This window comes from Mirounga leonina, unplaced genomic scaffold (genome assembly GCF_011800145.1).
Source record: "Mirounga leonina isolate KUSES-001 unplaced genomic scaffold, KU_Mleo_1.0 Mir_170, whole genome shotgun sequence".
NCBI lineage: Eukaryota > Metazoa > Chordata > Mammalia > Carnivora > Phocidae > Mirounga > Mirounga leonina.
Window position 1 is genome coordinate 40256991 of NW_023270433.1, and position 18263 is coordinate 40275253.

Genomic DNA, 18263 nt, shown 5'->3' on the forward strand with positions numbered 1-18263 from the left:
AAGGTCAAAAAAAGCATAACTGAGTCAACGGGGTGAAAATCTGCATCTTTTAACAAACATCTGAAATGTTACTTAAGGACAAAGAAGACTTCCGCTAAGTTGTACTGATGGGAGTAAACAATGGAAAAGCCACTGTCTTCATTACCCACTAATGTACCTGCTAACACTTGCTTTTAGTGGTTCTGGGAGCCTGTCTAATCCCTGGGTGTCCTAAATGATGGCACTTTCACAGCTTCCTGTGGTAGATAGATTATTCTAAAAACTCAGTTTTTATAGTCAGAGGACTCTTTCCTGAGAATCCATTCTAAGGGTTCTCCTTCAATTTCCTCCTGCTCTGTCTTCCTTGCATCTTAGTAATTATTGTTTCTAACTTCTGCAGCCTGACTCATCCTGTAGGTGTTTATGGCAGCAATCTGTATTCTCAGATATTGCCTCTGTAGTCTAACTCATTCATACCCTCATCACCTTAGTGTGACTTCTCTGTATGTCCTCCAGTTGGGTTCAAGTGTATGTGATTTTCCATCGTGTTTAAAACTCTCACTCATGGTGAAGATAATTAAAACTATCTTTTTAGAAAAACGTTAATAGCTGGTCGGACTATGATTTACACACTAGTAACTTTTTGGCCCTGAGAAATGTACCCAAAATATGAACATAATGAGTTAGCCTTCACTTTGTTTAGTCAGCAGAAATATGAGCAATTTATTTTCCGTGGATGATTAGAATGCTTTACTGAGAAGCTTATTGACCTTTTAAGCCGACGTTCTGCCAGACAATGTGACATTCTGCCCAAGCCTGTGATCCATGAGGTTTCCCCCAAAGGTTGTTATTAAGAGGAGGAGGAAGGATAATGCACTGGTGCACCCAGGGGTTGTTTTGCTTATTTTCTCAAGACTATGTGAATCTGCCTAATTAGGGAATATGGCGCAGACTCTGGAACCAGACAAGCCTGACGAGAAAGCCAAATCTGTCACCCACCAGCTGTATGACCACAGGTGTGCTGGGTAAAGTCTGAAAACCTTTGTTTCTTTATTTATAAGAAGAGGATACTAATATCTACCAATTAAAGTAGTAAAGTATTTTTTTTTGTTCAAAATCTCTTCCATGAAAGTTTTTTGAATGAATTAAGGAAAAAATTTAACTTTTGCACTTCCTACTCTTCTCAAGGGTATAATGACAGCCCTTAGACACAGATTCAGATCTTATTGATAAGTGTTGCAATGATGCTCAGTTTCTTTTTACACTTTTCATGGTTTTAAACATTCATTTCAATCCAAATGAATGGTATTTTTCAACCAGAAATGATATTAACTTATTTCATTTGTTATGCATTGATCATGACAACAACTGCCATTCAATAATCCTTACGGAGAAAATGATATAAACAAAATAGAAGTATAACCAGGGACTCAGCTATCCATCTTAATTAGTAGGCACATATCACTATTTATAGACCTGCCACCTGATACTCTCCCCCTGCCCTTTAATGCAGATGCATCTGTTTGCTTTCTAAATGCTGTCAGTAATAATGTCAAATTATATAGAAGTATTTATCTTGACAGTATTCCTTCACTTTCCCTAGACTTTCTTATTTTAGATCATAGTTGGCCATTTGGTGACTTTTTGTATACTTTCTACTAGTTACAACCATGGACTTCGTGTCAGGCAGACCAGGGGTATCTATTCCTAGAGTTATCATATGTATTGTGCCCATAGGTAAATTACTTACCTTGTCTAGATTTACTCTCTATCCCCAATAACAGTCTCTAAGTGGTTACACTAAGTATTTGTTTAGATAATGTTGATAAAGCATTTAGCACAAATCTTGCCACATTTTAAGTACTCACTTTAACTATGTTAATATCATTGAAATTCGATTTAAAAAGCATAATGCATATATCTGATTTGGGGCTAGGATACTAAAAGCTCAGGAAATCCCGCCATTTGGGGTCACATGGATGGACCCGAAAGACATTATACTAAGTGAAATAAGTCAGACATAGAAAGACACCTATTCTATGATCTCACTTCTTTGTGGAATCTAAAATAGTCAAACGAAAAGAAACAGTAAGATTGTGGCTCCCAAGGGCTTGCGCGAGGTGGGGAGGTGGGGGAGATAATGATCAGAGGGTACACGGTTTCAGTAATTGGGAGAACTATTATACAGCAGAGTGCCTGTAGCTAATGACACGGTATTGTATACTTAAAAGTTGCTTTACTCAGGGACGTCCCTTAACAACGCCTTAGCAGCGGCAATCTATAAACTGCTCGCCATAGCGGTGTTTTGGCCAACTGGCAGGCTCGGCGTGCTCAAGGACTCTCGTAGACTCCCACATCATTGTACTACCTTTTTCTCTTATCTGCACTGCCGGTTCCCAGGCTGGTAGTCTTTCCTCTTCATTGTTCTATCTGCTCTGAGTCTCAGCTGCAGAGTTGTTGGGTTGTTGTTTTTTTTTTTTTTTTTCTTTTAATGAGGAAAACTTTCTTCCCAGTGATCTCTGCAAGATTTTCATGAATGGCAACTGCTCCCTCAATTCTGAGACAATATCCTCCCAGGTTCTCTTTTCCTTTCTTACCAGCTGTTTGTCACAAATATCAACACATTCTCCTTTGTTGTGCATTTAGTTTTCTCTCTCTCAGCAAATAACCTTGATTCTACGTAACAAAAGGGAATGTAGACAGCTGATCCAGGAAACAAAACTTTTTACCCCGAGGACCCGGGATGGGCATTGAGGGGACCATATATGTCCACTAATTAAAAATATACATGTATTATTCCCTGTTATACATCTGTTCCTCTGTGGATGCCTTCCACTATCTTGTGATTATTTCACTCAGTTCTAGTGGATTCCATAGCATTCCTCATGGAAGATCTAGCTCAGTTTCTCCTTCCTCTTCAAGCCTTCAGTCTTCTCAAGTCCTCTCTTGCTTATTCTCACAGAGAATAAGGCTATTTAATACGATATTGTAATTTAATTTGTACAAATTCTGACACGTGATTCCATGTATTTTTCAGGGCTTTCTCTAGCCTCAGAGGAATTGTGTTTTCCTTAAACTTATATCCTCACAAGAATTAGTTGTCGGGGGGCGCCTGGGTGGCTCAGTCAGTTAAGCGTCTGCCTTTGGCTCAGGTCATGACCCCAGGGTCTTTGGATGGAGCCCCACATCAGGCTCCCTACTAAGCAGGGAGTCTGCTTCTCCCTCTCCCACTCCCCTTGCTTGTGTTACCGCTCTCGCTCTGTCTCTCTCTGTCAGATAAATAAATAAAAATCTTTAAAAAATAAAAAAAAATTTAAAAAGGAGGTTACCACCTTTAAAAAAAAAAAAGAATTAGTTCTCAGCCCTAGACTGAACAAAAAGATGATTGAGAAGACAGAGAATTAACAGGATGAAGATGAAGAAGCCATCTTAAAGGAGGAGCAAAAGTCAGCCAGGTTGCCTTAGTTTTAGGTCCACCAAAAGCGGCGCCTGAGACTAAGGCTTATATGCAGGTAGTTTGTTTGGGAATTGATCCTACACTGCACAAGTAAGGGACAGCAGGAGCAAAACAGGGAAGGTGGGCAAACCAATGTAAGCATATGTTATTGGGTTGGATACCAAGACTAGTAACTGGTGCTTGATTATGTGGAAATTTCTCAGGAACTTTTTAGAATATTCTCAAAACTATCCACCCAGAGGGTGAAGGAGGAAACATTTATTTATATCTCCTATTGTTCAAGAATGGTATTTACCCAAAGAATACAAAAATGCTAATTTAAAGGGATACATGCACTCCTATGTTCATAACAGCATTATTTACAATAGCCAAGATATGGAAGCAGCCCAAGCATCCAACAACTGATGAGTAGATAAAAAAGGGGGGGAAATCAGAGGGGGAGATGAACCATGAGAGATGATGGACTCTGAGAAACAAACTGAGGGTTCTAGAGGGGAGGGGGTGAGGGGATGGGTTAGCCTGGTGATGGGTATTAAGGAGGGCACATACTGCATGGAGCACTGGGTGTTATACCCAAACAATGAATCATGGAATACTACATCAAAAACTAGTGATGTAATATATGGTGATTAACATAATAAAAAATTTAAAAAATAAACAAAACAAAAAAGATATATATGTATGTGGTGTGTGTGTGTATATATATGTGTGTATATATATGTATGTATGTAGTGGTGTATGTGTATATGTATATATATGTATGTATGTGGTATGTGTATATATATGTATAGTGTGTGTGTGTGTGTATATATATAATGGAATATTATTCAGCCATAAAGAATGAAATCTTGCCATTTGCAATGACATGGATGGAGCTAGAGAGTATAATGCTAAGTGAAGTAAGTCAGTCAGAGAAAAGAAAGTATCATATGATTTTAGTCATATATGGAATTTAAGATACAAGACAAACGAGAAAAAAAAAAGAGAGAAAGAGAGAGAGAAAACCAAGAAATAGACTCTTAATTATAGCGAACTGATGGTTACCAGAGAGGAGGAGGTGGGAGCATGTATCAAACAGGTGATGGAGATGAATGGGTGCACTTGTCTCTTTTTTTTTTAAGATTTTATTTATTTATTTGACAGAGAGAGAGACAGCGAGAGAGGGAACACAAGCAGGGGGAGTGAGAGAGGGAGAAGCAGGCTTCCCGCTGAGCAGGGAGCTCGATGCAGGGCTCTATCCCAGGACCCTGGGATCATGACCTGAGCCGAAGGCAGACGCTTAACGACTGAGCCACCCAGGTGCCCTGAGTTCACTTGTCTTGATGAGAATGGGTGATACATGGAATTGTTGAATCACTCCATTTTACACCTGAAACTAACACTGCATGTTAACTAACTGGAATTAAAATAAAAATTTAAAAAGTCAAAAAAAAAAAAAGTGAAAAAGAAAAAAGAAAAAGAAAAGAATGGCCCCATGGGCACCAATTTCTCCTGTACCCATTCATGACCATCAGGCAAATTTCCACCAGCGTCTCACATGGCAGCGTGAGAAAAACCCAGGGCAGGATATGAAACATACACATACGGCCCACACTTGGGTCAGACTCCTTGAAGTCACCACAAAGCTACTGACACACAGCGTCGCACGTCAGAAATGGACCCAGGAGGGTTTGAAGAGACACATAAGAAATACCTGATTCTCAGATCAAGGGAGGAGAGGTAGCACAGACATAAGGAAAAACAATACAGTGGGGGCGCCTGGGTGGCTCAGTCGGTTAAGCGACTGCCTTTGGCTCAGGTCATGATCCTGGAGTCCCGGGATCGAGTCCTGCATCGGGCTCCCTGCTCATCAGGGAGTTTGCTTCCCTCTGACCCTCCCCCCTCTCCTGCTCTCCTGCTCTCTCTCTCTCATTCTCTCTCTCAAATAAATAAATAAAATCTTTAAAAAAAAAACAACAATACAGTGGTGTGAGCAAAGAATGATTTAAAAAAGTAATGCATCAAGAATAGTCATGTAAAACCAGGTATGGTGAGACAAGAAACTGGAGAAGTAGATGGAGCTTTCATGGCATGCTAAGAAACTTGGAATTAATTCTGTAATTAATGGGGAATAAATGAATGATTTAAAGGGATGTCATCGTTGCAAATGTTTCAATCTATAATAAAGCAGTCGGCAAGAATTGGGACAAAAAAACAATGTTGGAAAGCAATAAATGGAATGACAGGAAGAAAAATATTATTTGAAAAGTTGGTATTTTTGCTTCAGCAAATGATATGTCAAGTCAGTGGCTCTAAACTAGGGGCAATTTTGCCTCCCAAGGGACATTTAGCAATGACTAGACATTCTTGTTTGTCACAAATGGGAGGATGCTACCATATGGGGAGAGGACAAGGAGGCTGCTACATATTCAACACACATAACAGCTTCCGATAACAAAGGATTATCCAGCCCCCAGTGTCAGTAGTAAAGTGGAGAAACCATAGATTAGGTACTTTGTTTTAGCTCAACCAAAGGATATAAGTATGCATATACTTATACATATACATAGCTTGATGGCATTGAAGAAATAACAAAGTAATAAGGAAGATAAGCAAGATCCAGGGGCAGAAGGAAAACCAAAGAAGGTAAGGTTTTTATTATGATAGTGTCGAAATAAATTTGGCGAGAACATATACCTTAATAATACTGAGTTTTTCACCCCATGAACATGATACAGCTCTAAATTATTTATCCTTTTTGAAATCGGTTAGCAATTATTTGCAGTTACACAGAAGTCTTTCATGTCTTTTTAAAAAATATCTTCCTAAGTATTTTGGGTTTTATGATGCTCTTATAAATACTGTTTTATTTTATCTTCCAATTGTTTGTTATTAACGTATAAATAAAATTGACTTTTTGGATTGACCTTACTAAATTCACTTATTAATTATAGAATTAAAAACCTTGTAAATTTAATTTTCTCCAGTAGAGTTTTTTTTTAATAATCTTATAACTGGATGACTGAAAGCACCCTGTTGCATCCTAAAATTACTCACTCTGATTGACCAGTTGTTTTCAGACATTTTTAGTGGCAAAAACCTTTATTCAAATGAAATTTTAACTGGAAGCCCAAACAAATATAACAGATAAATCAGAATTTCTCTGGCTGAAGTTTGTGTGAGATGAGGGAAGCAAAACCCAACCTGCTTAGCCCAGCAACCACCAGTGTGTATTATGTGGGAATTTGTCAGAGCCCCCAAGGGCTCCACAGAACATAGCTAGCAAACCAGAGCAGGTTCTGGGGGCCTTGCATACAGAATAAGAATTCAAACTTTAGGAAATAGTCAAATGTCTATATTTATTGAATGAAAAATTTTTATTGAAAGATAATGTAACATAAACAGAGAAAGAGAAGCATAAGTGCATATGGGACTATTTTAAAAACATAAGAAAACACTTACAAGGAAAGTGGAGTAACTTTGAGCATAGGCAAAACTCAGAATGGGAATCAGAGATAGTCTATTATCCCTGGAAAATCCAATGTCAAATTAAAAGCATGGGAAAACAAAGAAAATAAGAAGGGAACACACACATGTGCGTACACACACACACACACACACACACACACACACACCCCTTCCCTAGAGAGACAGAATAGCAGAAGCTTTGAGTCCAATGGTAAAAATTGGAATCCTTGCTCAAATTGATACTACTGTGTGACCTTGAGCCAACTTCCTTCAACTCTCTAACCCTTAATTGGTTTATCTATAAAATCAGCTTTTTTGAAGTTATGGAAGTAAAGTACTTCCCATCAGTAAGAGCTTACTTATGGGTTCCTTAAAAAGAAAAGTCTCTACCCCCACCCCCACCCACCCAATTCAGCACCCTTCTCTATCAGGCTAGCTCTCCTAAAATTGTACATGCATAAGCTAAATAGTAATGGTGAACTTGTGCACATTTGATTTTTAGAAATTATGGCATAATAGCAAGAGCATCCATGCCATATAAAAAAATCAATTCCAGGTAGATTAAAAACCTAAATGTGAAAGGCAAAACCATAAAGCTTTTAGAAGATAATATGGAAGAATATATTAATATCTTTGGTATCTTAAAATACAAAAAGCAGTAGTAGCCATGAAGAAAAAGATTAATAAATTCAACAATGTTAAAATTACCATCATAATTTTGCCTTCTTCAAAAGATATCATTTTTAAAAAGTCAAGCACCATGGAATGGAAAAAGGTATTTACCTCACATATAGCTGATAAAAGGATTTTATCCAGATTATTTATGATAAGGAAGAAAACTCTAAAAAGTCAGACAACCAGAGAGTAAAACAGGTAAAAGACTTAAGAGAACATTTCACAAAAGAGGAAACCAAATAACTAGTAAACATACACTAAAGGCACTAAACTTCAGAAGTCAAGAAAATGCTAAATAATATTTTACTTCATACTAATATATGTTAACAAGCATATAGAGCTACCAGAATTCTCCTACATGGCTGGAAGAATTGTAAATTGGTACCTCTTTGATAAAGCTTTGTCTTTGGTGAACAATATACCATAATCTAGAAGTGTTGATGAGGTAGTCCCTTTAAATTTCTTTATTTATTTATTCATGAAAGTCAGAGAGAGAGAGAGAGAGGCAGAAGCAGAGGGAGAGAAGCAGGCTCCCCGCCTAGCAGGGAGCCCGATGCGGGACTCGATCCCAGGACCCTGGGATCATGACCTGAGCCAAAGGCAGACGCTTAACCATCTGAGCCACCCAGGCGCCCCGAGGTAGTCCCTTTAATTCAGAAATTTCACCCCTGTGTATAGTCCACAGAGATAAACATGCTTATTTGCAATAGATACAGAATGTGGAGAGCACAGTTGTTCATAATTGTCAGATATTGGAAGCAATCCAAATGCCACACAACTTTAGAATGGGAAACACATTGTGGATACATAAATAAAGCAGACCACAGGTACAGCAAAAATAGTGTCTCTAAAAGACATCATTTTGAACGAAAGAGAGCAAGTACCAAAAGATCATAGACACTGTGTTTACAGAGTTCTAAAAAAGACAAAATGAAACTATGTTTAAAAGTGCGATGAAACCCAACACCCAGCCCTCCCCACCATGAGAAAGGAAACTCCTCACCTCAATAGACCTCAGCTGGAGTCAAAAGTAGGGGTCTTGTACAGGTCAGGAGCTGGAGCTCCCTGGGCAGAGAGCCTCCTTGCTTCCACTCAGTCCCACACCTGCACACACACACACACACGCACAAACACACACGTGTGCACAGTTACAACAAGGAAACTCACTCATACTACTCTTGCCTCCGGTCACAGTAGCTGTGCACCCCTAAATGTACAAGAACAGGCATGCTCAGCTGCCCTCTGGTTCGTTGCCAATACTGCACATACACACCCCTCCCACCCACTTGCACTGGCAGGGAATTTTTCAAACTCGTTCATCCTTTAAAAAAATGTATATATGAGTAGCAAACTTACAAAGGAACTCAAAGAAATGATTTAAAATGAGTTAGGAGAATAGCCGCCTCTGGGGAGAAATGAGGGATCTGTGATTTGTGAGGCCCATCAGTCAGGGTCCCAAACAACTGTAACAGAGGAGAAATTACAAACATGTAACTACAATTCTGAGAAATACGTTATGGCTCAGGGAGGTACACGCGGAGGAAGGGGTGTCCTTCCTCAAGATTGGGGCTCGTACCTTGTTAAGAAAGGGTGGTAGTTGGCGCCCACAGCGTCACGGAGTTACCGAGGCCGAAGGTGGTTCACAGTCACTGGGCAAGCAGGAAACATCCCTCTGGGGTACAGACGGGTCAAGGTCGGCTCATAGACACCGAGGGAGTTAGGACATCACCTCGTTGAGAATCCTGCACAGCAATGCGGCACATACTTAGAGACCATACATGCCAAAGGCAACACACACTGCAGCAACAGAAACCCCTTCCTCTGGCAAAGTCCCTCTAGCTCCCTCTACCGATAACGCTTAATATCGCATGGGCAGCCAAGAAAAGTACTTCGAGCTCTATTGCGGAGCAGATAAAAAAAAGGCGGGTTTCAAGGCGAGAGGCGATCAACTGATAACTGGCACAGAGGAGCTAGAGAGCCTTCTGTGATGCCTGTAATGTTCTAATACTTCACGGCTGTGATAATTACACAGGTGTTCTCATTACAGCTATTGTTAAGCTGAATAAGTATTATGCATGTTTCTGTACGTTATCTTTCATAAGATGTTGATTTTAAAAATCAAATAAGCATACATATGATTAGCATTTAGCTAACTTAAATTGTACCATATCTCCTGCTGTTAACGAACCACAAATTCTTTGTGGCTTACACCTAATTTTTCCTCGTCCTGAATCCATTGTCCTTAAAATGGAGATGGTAATACCTGTCCAGTTATTTGAAGCAATTCACATTTTCTAACAAAAGAAAAGGAAAAAAAATAAGTTAATATGTACAAAAGTGTTTTGAAAGCCATGTAAACGTGTATAATTAAAAATAAGAATTATTAATTTGTCAATAATTTTGAAAACTCTGGTTTTTGCAAAGAAAAGTATATTACTCAGTGTTCTCCAGAAAAACAGAACCCATGAGATATATACATAAAATAAGTGATTGGCTCACATGATTATGGAGGCCGAGGATTCCCACAATCTGTCTTCTTCAAGCTGGATACCCGGGAAAGCCAGTGGGGTAATTCTAGTCCAAGTCTGAAGGCCTGAGAACCAGGAGAACCAATGGTCTAAGTCCCAGTTCAATGGCAGGAAAAGATCAATGTGTCACCTCAACAGTCAGGCAGAGAGAATTCTCCCTTCCTCCACCTCTTTGTTCTATTCATTCCCTCAACAGATTAGATGATGCCCATCTACATTGTGAAGACAATCTACTTCACTCTGTTCACAAATTCAAGTGCTAATCCCTTCCAGAAAAACCATCGCAGACACATCTAGAAATATTTATTCAAATATCTGAGTCAAATCCAGTCAAATTGACACATAAAATTAACCATCATAAAAAGCACATATTCATTTTAACAGTATTATTACTACCAAAAAGACCAAGAATTAAAAGACTAATGCTGGTCTTCTTATTGAGAATCAAGAGCGTGTATACAATTATTTACAGAAAAAGTAAATGTTTTTTCTCTTACTGTCTGAAGCATATATTTTCCAAGCTGAAAGTGACCTAGAAATTATCTAGTCCAATCCTTCATTTGTAAATATGAAAACATTGATGACAGAAATGCTCCTGTGTTCAGTTAATGAATTCCAGAGTTAGAATTATAATCCAATCTCCTAACACACAATTTATGTCCATCCCAGAATATTACACTGAGGATCTTAACAAATCCCCTACAGTTGCAGAAAATCTGTGAGTATGAAAAGAAGCAGCAGCTGTGGTCTACTTCCTTCTTTACTCATTTGATTCTCCCCTTTTGAGTAGGTTTGAAGCTGAGATTTATTACCAATCAGTAGGCTCTGGCCGTGTGAGGGGAAGATGAGCCTGTCTTAATGGAATAAAAAATGAAAAGTGTGATAAGATGTAATGAAGTGAAATAGAAGCTCTGCTCAATGCCCAAAGAAGACCGTCACTGTTTGGGGGTGCAGCAGGCCGGGCTATGCTTAGGTGGGCACACACGAGATCAGGACTGTGTCGAGTGAACACGCTGTCATTTGAGTCTCTGAAATCCCACACATCTATGAGTTGATGTGAAGAATGAATGGCAGCACAATGTTATTATGATACTTAATCTTAGTTAAAATCCAGTTTGAAGAAAAGAGTTGAAGCAAAGTTTGGCTCTGCCCTCTAATGACTTATTTTTTTTAAGAATTTATTTATTTATTTGAGAGAGAGAGAGAACAAGAGAGAACATGAGTGGAGGGGGTAAGGGCAGAGGGAGAGGAAGAAGCAGACTCCCAACTAAGCAGGGACCCTGATGCGGGGCTCGATCCCAGGACCCTGGGATCATGACCTGAGCCGAAGGCAGACATTTAACCAACTGAGCCACCCAGGTGCCCCTCTAATAACTTATTTAAATAATAAGTTCTGAACCAGTTCTACCCCAGAGTTCATCAATAGGTTACAAAACACACTCGCAGACAATAATTACTACAATCTCGTCGCAGAGCAGGCGGAGGTTATTTGGGGAACTTGGGCAGAGAAAGTGTTCCTCGCCTAAAATCAGAAACCCTGAGTCTTTGTGAAGTTTTGACTTGTATAAGAGTTGAAACAGCTCTGACATCCTCCATTACCTGTGGAATGTAAAATGCAGCCATTCTTAGCTGGATGACAGTGATAAAGTGCAAACTAATGGTGTTCACCCTCTGCACAGACCCTGATGTACCTGGCCTTTTCAAAACAGGGAGGCTAATGTCTAACAAGTCATGTAAAAGTCATAGTGAATGAACCTTAAAGTAAATGCAACATAACATCCCTTTGCATTTCAGTTTTCCTTGAAATATCATCACTTTAAGTTCAGAGTCAAAGCCAAAAGGCAACGATTCTGGGTGAGTTTTGAAATGTGTGTTAACTTAACCAGAAAACAATCCAGCAAAAAGAAGGCTGAATCACTTGCTGTCGCTTGACAGTTTTAGCACTCGCTTTTCGCTTTGGTAATCAAGGTGCTGGAATTGGATTCAAGATACTTTCCCTGAAATTAGAATCCAATCATTTTTAGTCAAAAGCTAAAACAGCAATTTATGAAAATATAAATTAATTTCATCATAGAAAATACTGGAAATGGAGGCTTTTTGAATACCTCCCATGTAGAGATGTTTTTGCATATGTTATATGCAAAATGACTACACATAACCTTCTGAGTAGATACACTTCTATTTTTTTCTCATTTTACTGACATGGCAATTCAAGTTTAGAAACGTAACAGAATCGTTCAAAGTAATGAATTCCGTAGGTGGCAGATCATAATAGAACTGCAGCCTTGGGGCACCTGGGTGGCTCAGTCGATAAGCGTCTGCCTTCAGCTCGGGTCATGATCCCAGGGTGCTGGGATCGAGCCCCGTATTGGGCTCCCTGCTTGGCGGGAAGCCTGCTTGTCCCTGGGATCGAGCCCCACGTCAGGCTCCCTGCTCCGTGGGAGGCCTGCTTCTCTCCCTCCCACTCCCCCTGCTTGTGTTCCCTCTCTCGCTCTCTCTGTCAAATAAATAAATAAAATCTTTAAAAAAAAAAAACAAAAAACAAAAAAACTGCAGCCTTGTTCATAATTTGTTTGTTTTAAATATATAACACAACATTAACTCTGTTAACCACTGTATTTAGAGCAGAACAAACTGCATCATATAGGTGCTTGGTTGGTTAGTTTAACCTGTATGCATCTCCTTCTATAGTAGAACACTGGGTTTCTATCACACTTCTAAGACTGCAGGAGGGAGGGTAGGGAGCCAGGATGTCACAGAGGAAGTATGAGAGAAGAAAGAGTGATTGAAAAATGGCACACAAGATTAGTGAATCAGAATTGAGGTGCTCCGGCTTCCAAGGCACATCACTTTAAGAAAATAAAATTAAGAGAAAAAGATTCGGACTTCAGAAAGAAAATAAAACGCTTCCTCAGCTCTGACCTAATCAGCTGAAGGGTTTTGTAGTTGAGATTTGTCTCTCTCCACTTCCTCCTTTTAGAGACGTCTTAAATACTTAAAGGCTTCATGCATTCTCCTTTAAACAGAAACTTCCATAGAGAAAAGGCTACAGCTCGATCCTTCCATAATTGTGAGTTACGGTTTGTGGCCCATATTTTTTCCAACTTTATTGAGAAATGATTGACAAATAAAAATCATATATATTTAAGGTGTACAATGTGACATTTTAATATATGTGTACATTATGAAATGATTACCACAATCAAGCTAATTAACATATTCAGCACCCTGCTTAGTTATGTGTGTGTGGCAAGAACACTTAAAGATCTAAGAAGATAAGATCTAAAAAGATCTAAGAAGAAGGATAAACCTTGAGGCTTCTACACCTGACTGGCAATGAGATTCAACTAATTAAACAAACAAGTAAAAGTGAGAACAAGAGCTCAGAAGGTAATTGGTATAATCTACACCTATGTACCTGCAGTGACCAACTTGTGATCAAACAGACATCATATGGATTCAGAATGTAGCCTCCAATTTAATTTCAGGATGAGCGCTTTTTATTATTTTTTGTTTTTATTTTTATTTTTTTGAGAGAGAAAGTGCAAGCAGGGGGAGGGGGTGGGCAGAGGGAGAAGGAGAGAGAGAATCTTAAGCAGGCTCAGCACAGAGCCCGAGGAGGGGCTTGATCTCACCACCCTGAGATCATGACCTGAGCCAAAACCAAGAGTTGGACGCTCAACTGACTGAGCCGCCCAGGCGCCCCAAGATAAGAGCTTTATAGAAAGCTGCCTTCATCTTGCTACTTCTCTATAATATGAAAAATAAAGCAAAATTATCTTCTCATTGGAATTAATTTGTACAATAAATAGGTAGTCTAATTTGTATAAATGTACCCTCTCCCCTTGGGATTCAGTAAAGTAAAATAGATGAATGTGTTTTGTTACCTGTTAAATGACACTCTTTTCTGGATGTTAGTCATATTTTATTTTATTTTATTGTTTGGTGTTTTAAAGTGTCCATTTATCATCTTTTTAAAGATACATATTTTTAAAACTTTTTACTAAAGGTCAAAAAGTTAAACATCACTAAATATCTTTATTTTCCATAAATTGGTTCTTATGCAAAAAAAAAAAATGCTGAATAAGAGTATAAATGACAAGGTGGGCCATTTAGAAGGGTAGGGCACTCCAGATCTGGATAATAAATTAATCCAGTTTAGTGATGCTAATAAATTAGGCATTTCCTGGAAAGTTCCAACATCTTTATAACATTTTTACAATGTTTCCTAACTTTTGGTCAATGCTATTTTTCTTTAGAATTACAGATACTGGTATGGAGGAAAAGCTTCTGGTTCTATCATGATACAAAGAATATATATTCCAAGGTGGTTTTGTTTCAGAGAGGAGTTTTTGTATTCCCTTTAGTTAGCTTACCTTAGTTTATTTTTGTTTGTTTTCAACTGAAGAGAAGGAAAATATATAGATGTTGTTCCAAAATAGCACAGGGAAAAAAATACAGAGAGATAGTAAGAAGAGCCTGTCAATGCAGGTGTGAGATGCCCCAGTGACTCTCCCACCATAGATGCAGTCTGGCAGATTTTCTTGGGCTTTGACAGGAATAGACAGAGTATTAGTGAAAAGGATCACACAGTTACACTCAGGGTTGTTGATACCTCTTCAAGAAATAAAAATCAACTTGTTCTTTCTTTCCTCGGTTAATCATTTTCGGTTTGATGTATAGGTTTCCAAACACATACAAGTCCACTGAGAACCTGTTTCTACAGGTTATTTTCTAGGGTGAGAAGGATCTTGAATCCAGCCTCTCTTAGGTAGAAAATTCCTCTTCCAAAGCTCAGGACAAAACTGTATCACAAAATGTCATTATAGAAACACTTAATTGGGACAAAATTATTTCTAAATAAACTCTTTTTTTTTTAAAAAAGATTTTATTTATTTATTTGACAGAGAGAGACTCAGCAAGAGAGGGAACACAAGCAGGGGGAGTGGGAGAGAGAGAAGCAGGCTTCCCGCCGAGCAGAAAGCCTGACGCGGGGCTCGATCCCAGGACCCTGGGATCATGACCTGAGCCGAAGGCAGACGCTCAACGACTGAGCCTCCCAGGCACCCCTAAATAAACTCTTTATAATTGTCCTATGTTGAGTTCTTACTCTGTGCTAAATGCCTTGTATATATTATTTCATTTAATACTATAAACATATTAAAACCTATCAAATATGTACTGTTATTATTATCTTGATATTACAGAAGAGGAAGACAGGATATAGAAGATTTACTTGTTCAACACCAAATAGCCACTATTACAGAGTTAGAATGCGAACCCAGGCCTACCTGTTTCTGAAGCTTACACCCTCAGTGTTTGCTTTCTACTACCTCTCAAGCAATGGGTGTCAGTACAAGAAAATAGTCTGGATGATATCCGACAGCTAATTAATGTGCTGGAGCACTGGTACACGTATCTTTATAAATCAGTTCTATCAAAGAAATGATAGTGATTGCTAAGTGGGATTCCCTCTCTCGCTGTGTCTCTGTCAAACAAATAAATAAAAATAAATAAAATCCTTAATCTATCTGGTGATGATTTTATTTTTGTGGGTAACCAGTCATCCAGTTTCATTTACTGAATTCTCTCACCTTTCCTTACTGTTGAGACAGGCCACCTCTGAGGTACCTAAATTTCAGTGGATACCTAAGTCTAGTTCTGAGTTCTCTGTTCGATCCCATTGGCCAATTTTCCATCCCTGTGCCAGTTACATACTGTCTTTATCATTATAGCTTATAAAAAGTCCCATAATTAATATGAATAAGCCTGTAATATTTTATTTTCAAAATGAAATACGAAGCAACAGTCAAAATGAATGAATTCTAGCTAACTACAATAATAAGTATGAACATTAACAATATATTATTTGTAGAAAAAAAGCCCTAAATTATTATATATAGCATCATATAATTTTTAATAAAGTTAAAAACGACTGAAAAACACTCCTTTTATGGGTAAATAAGACAATTAAAAGAAATTATACAAAAAGAAAATGTGTAAGACTGCTCTTCTTCAGGCTTATATTAGAAAATCTGTAAATATAATTCACCACATTAAGGTATTAAAAGAGAAAAACAATATGGGGACTATTTCAAATAGGTTCAGGGAAAGCATTTGATAAAATTCAAAAAAAAACTTTTAGTAATTCAGAAATAGATGCGAATACCATTGATCTGATAAAAATATCTTTGAAAACAAAAGGGCAGAAATTACTGAGCCCCCTCCATCTTCTACCAACCACTTCAGACTCAAAAAGGAAAAGTTAAGCTGGAATAGAAGCAAAACTGACCAAGTAGGCTAAGCAGTCTGATGACATGGCAGCCCGCATAATGTCTGTAACCAAGCAAGGAGCCGAATTATCTCCAATGAGGAAAGTATCTTTTTCTCAGTTACTTGCAAAACATGTAAAAAGCCATAGGTCATTTTGGAGAGTCATCTCAAGTACTGAGCTAAGGACAGAAGATGCTGAGGAAAAAAAAAAAAAAAGATTATTCATGAGTAGAGAGAAAAAACTGTGACGAAGCTTAGAGTACATCTGCAATGATATACTATCTCTTTTGGAGAAGTTCTTGATCACAGTGCTTTGCAAGCAGAGAGCGAAATCTTCTCTTTGAAAGTGAAAGGGGACTCTTACTATTACATGGCTGAGGTAGCTTCTGATGCTGACAGGAAAGGGATTGTGAATCAGTCACCACAAGCATACCAAGAAGCTTTGAATAAGCAGAAAGGACGTGCCAATGGACACATCCTATCAGATGGGGTCTCATCCTTAACTTTTCTGTCTTCTCCTATGAGGTCTGAACTCCTCTGACCAAGCCTGCTCTCTTGTGTAGACAACTTTTGATGAGACCATTGCTGAACTTGACTGAGTGAAGAGTCATACAAAGAGAGCAGGCTAATAATGCAATGACTGAGAGGCAACTTGACCTTGCAAACACTGGATACCCAAGGAAACAAAGCTGAAGCAGGAAGAAGAGGGGAAAATTAGCCTTCCAAATTTTGTCTGCCTCATTCTAAAATTTACAGAGTAGACTGTTTGTCTCCCAAGCTATCCCACAGAGAGGTTTTTGTTTATGATTTGTGATAGGTTTATGTTACTTCTTTTTGAATTTTTATCTTTCTTGTGCGGTTTTTCTGTTTAGTATTAGAGAAGTAGAGCTGATTGAGTGTAGGGAATTGTCTTTCTTTTTTTGGCATTTATTTATTTATTCATTGTTAATCAAGTTTTTATTTTAATTCCAGTATAGTTAACATAGAGTGTTATATTAGTTTCAGGTGTACCATATACCGATTCCATACATCATCTTATGCTCATCATCACAAGAGGACTCCCTGGGAGGTGTCTGGTTTTGAGGCGCATAATATAGGAATGGTGGCATTTTTATACAACTTATAAATGTTTGGCCCAGTCCTTTGGGTATATTGTGGCTATAACTCAATGGTATGACATGTTAAATGAAGTGTATTTGTGGGATACACACTCTCAGTGTGCACACTTTGAGTTGACACACAATATTACATCTGTGTCAGGTGTACAACATAGTGATTGGACAACTCTAGACATTATGCTGTGTTCATCACAAGTGTAGCTACCATCTGTCACCATACAACTCTATCATGATACCATTGACTATATTCCCCATACTGTACCTTTTTTTAATGGGCACACTTTTGACTACAGCTATAGAAGTGTTCCTTTACAGAAAGCTGTGACCCACTTTGCTCTGGATAAGGGCAGAAAATGGTTCATATTTCATTCTTTGTAAAGTTACCTGCTGCGTACTTCATTATTTTTTGCTACACTTATCTGTATCTAAATGTTTTAGGCAACCTGAGAACAAATGTACGAGAAAAGATGCTGTAAAATCAAATTTCCTAATATCCTTTATTTCATATACATCAATCACCAGTAAAACAAAACGTGTGTTTAACTTATTTTAGGGTTTTTCGTTTTTGTGCTGTATATGCATGACTATAAAAATAGTTTACAGAGAAATAACTTAAGATGATGGATAGGCTTGTTTAATTTTTCATGAAACTTTCAATACCAGTTCAAACATAATTGTTGAGAACATGTAGATTAAGATGATGTAAGTGGAATAAAAGTTTTATGACTGGACTCTAAAAAAAGAAAGGATGGCCCAGTGTCATCCCTTCATTCACTTTTACTTTAC

General features: G+C 38.2%; 1 pseudogene; it reads left to right on the plus strand.

The window, feature by feature from the left end:
- Positions 1-921: 921 nt before the first annotated feature.
- On the plus strand, positions 922-17077 carry LOC118018156 (annotated as a pseudogene).
- Positions 17078-18263: the final 1186 nt, after the last annotated feature.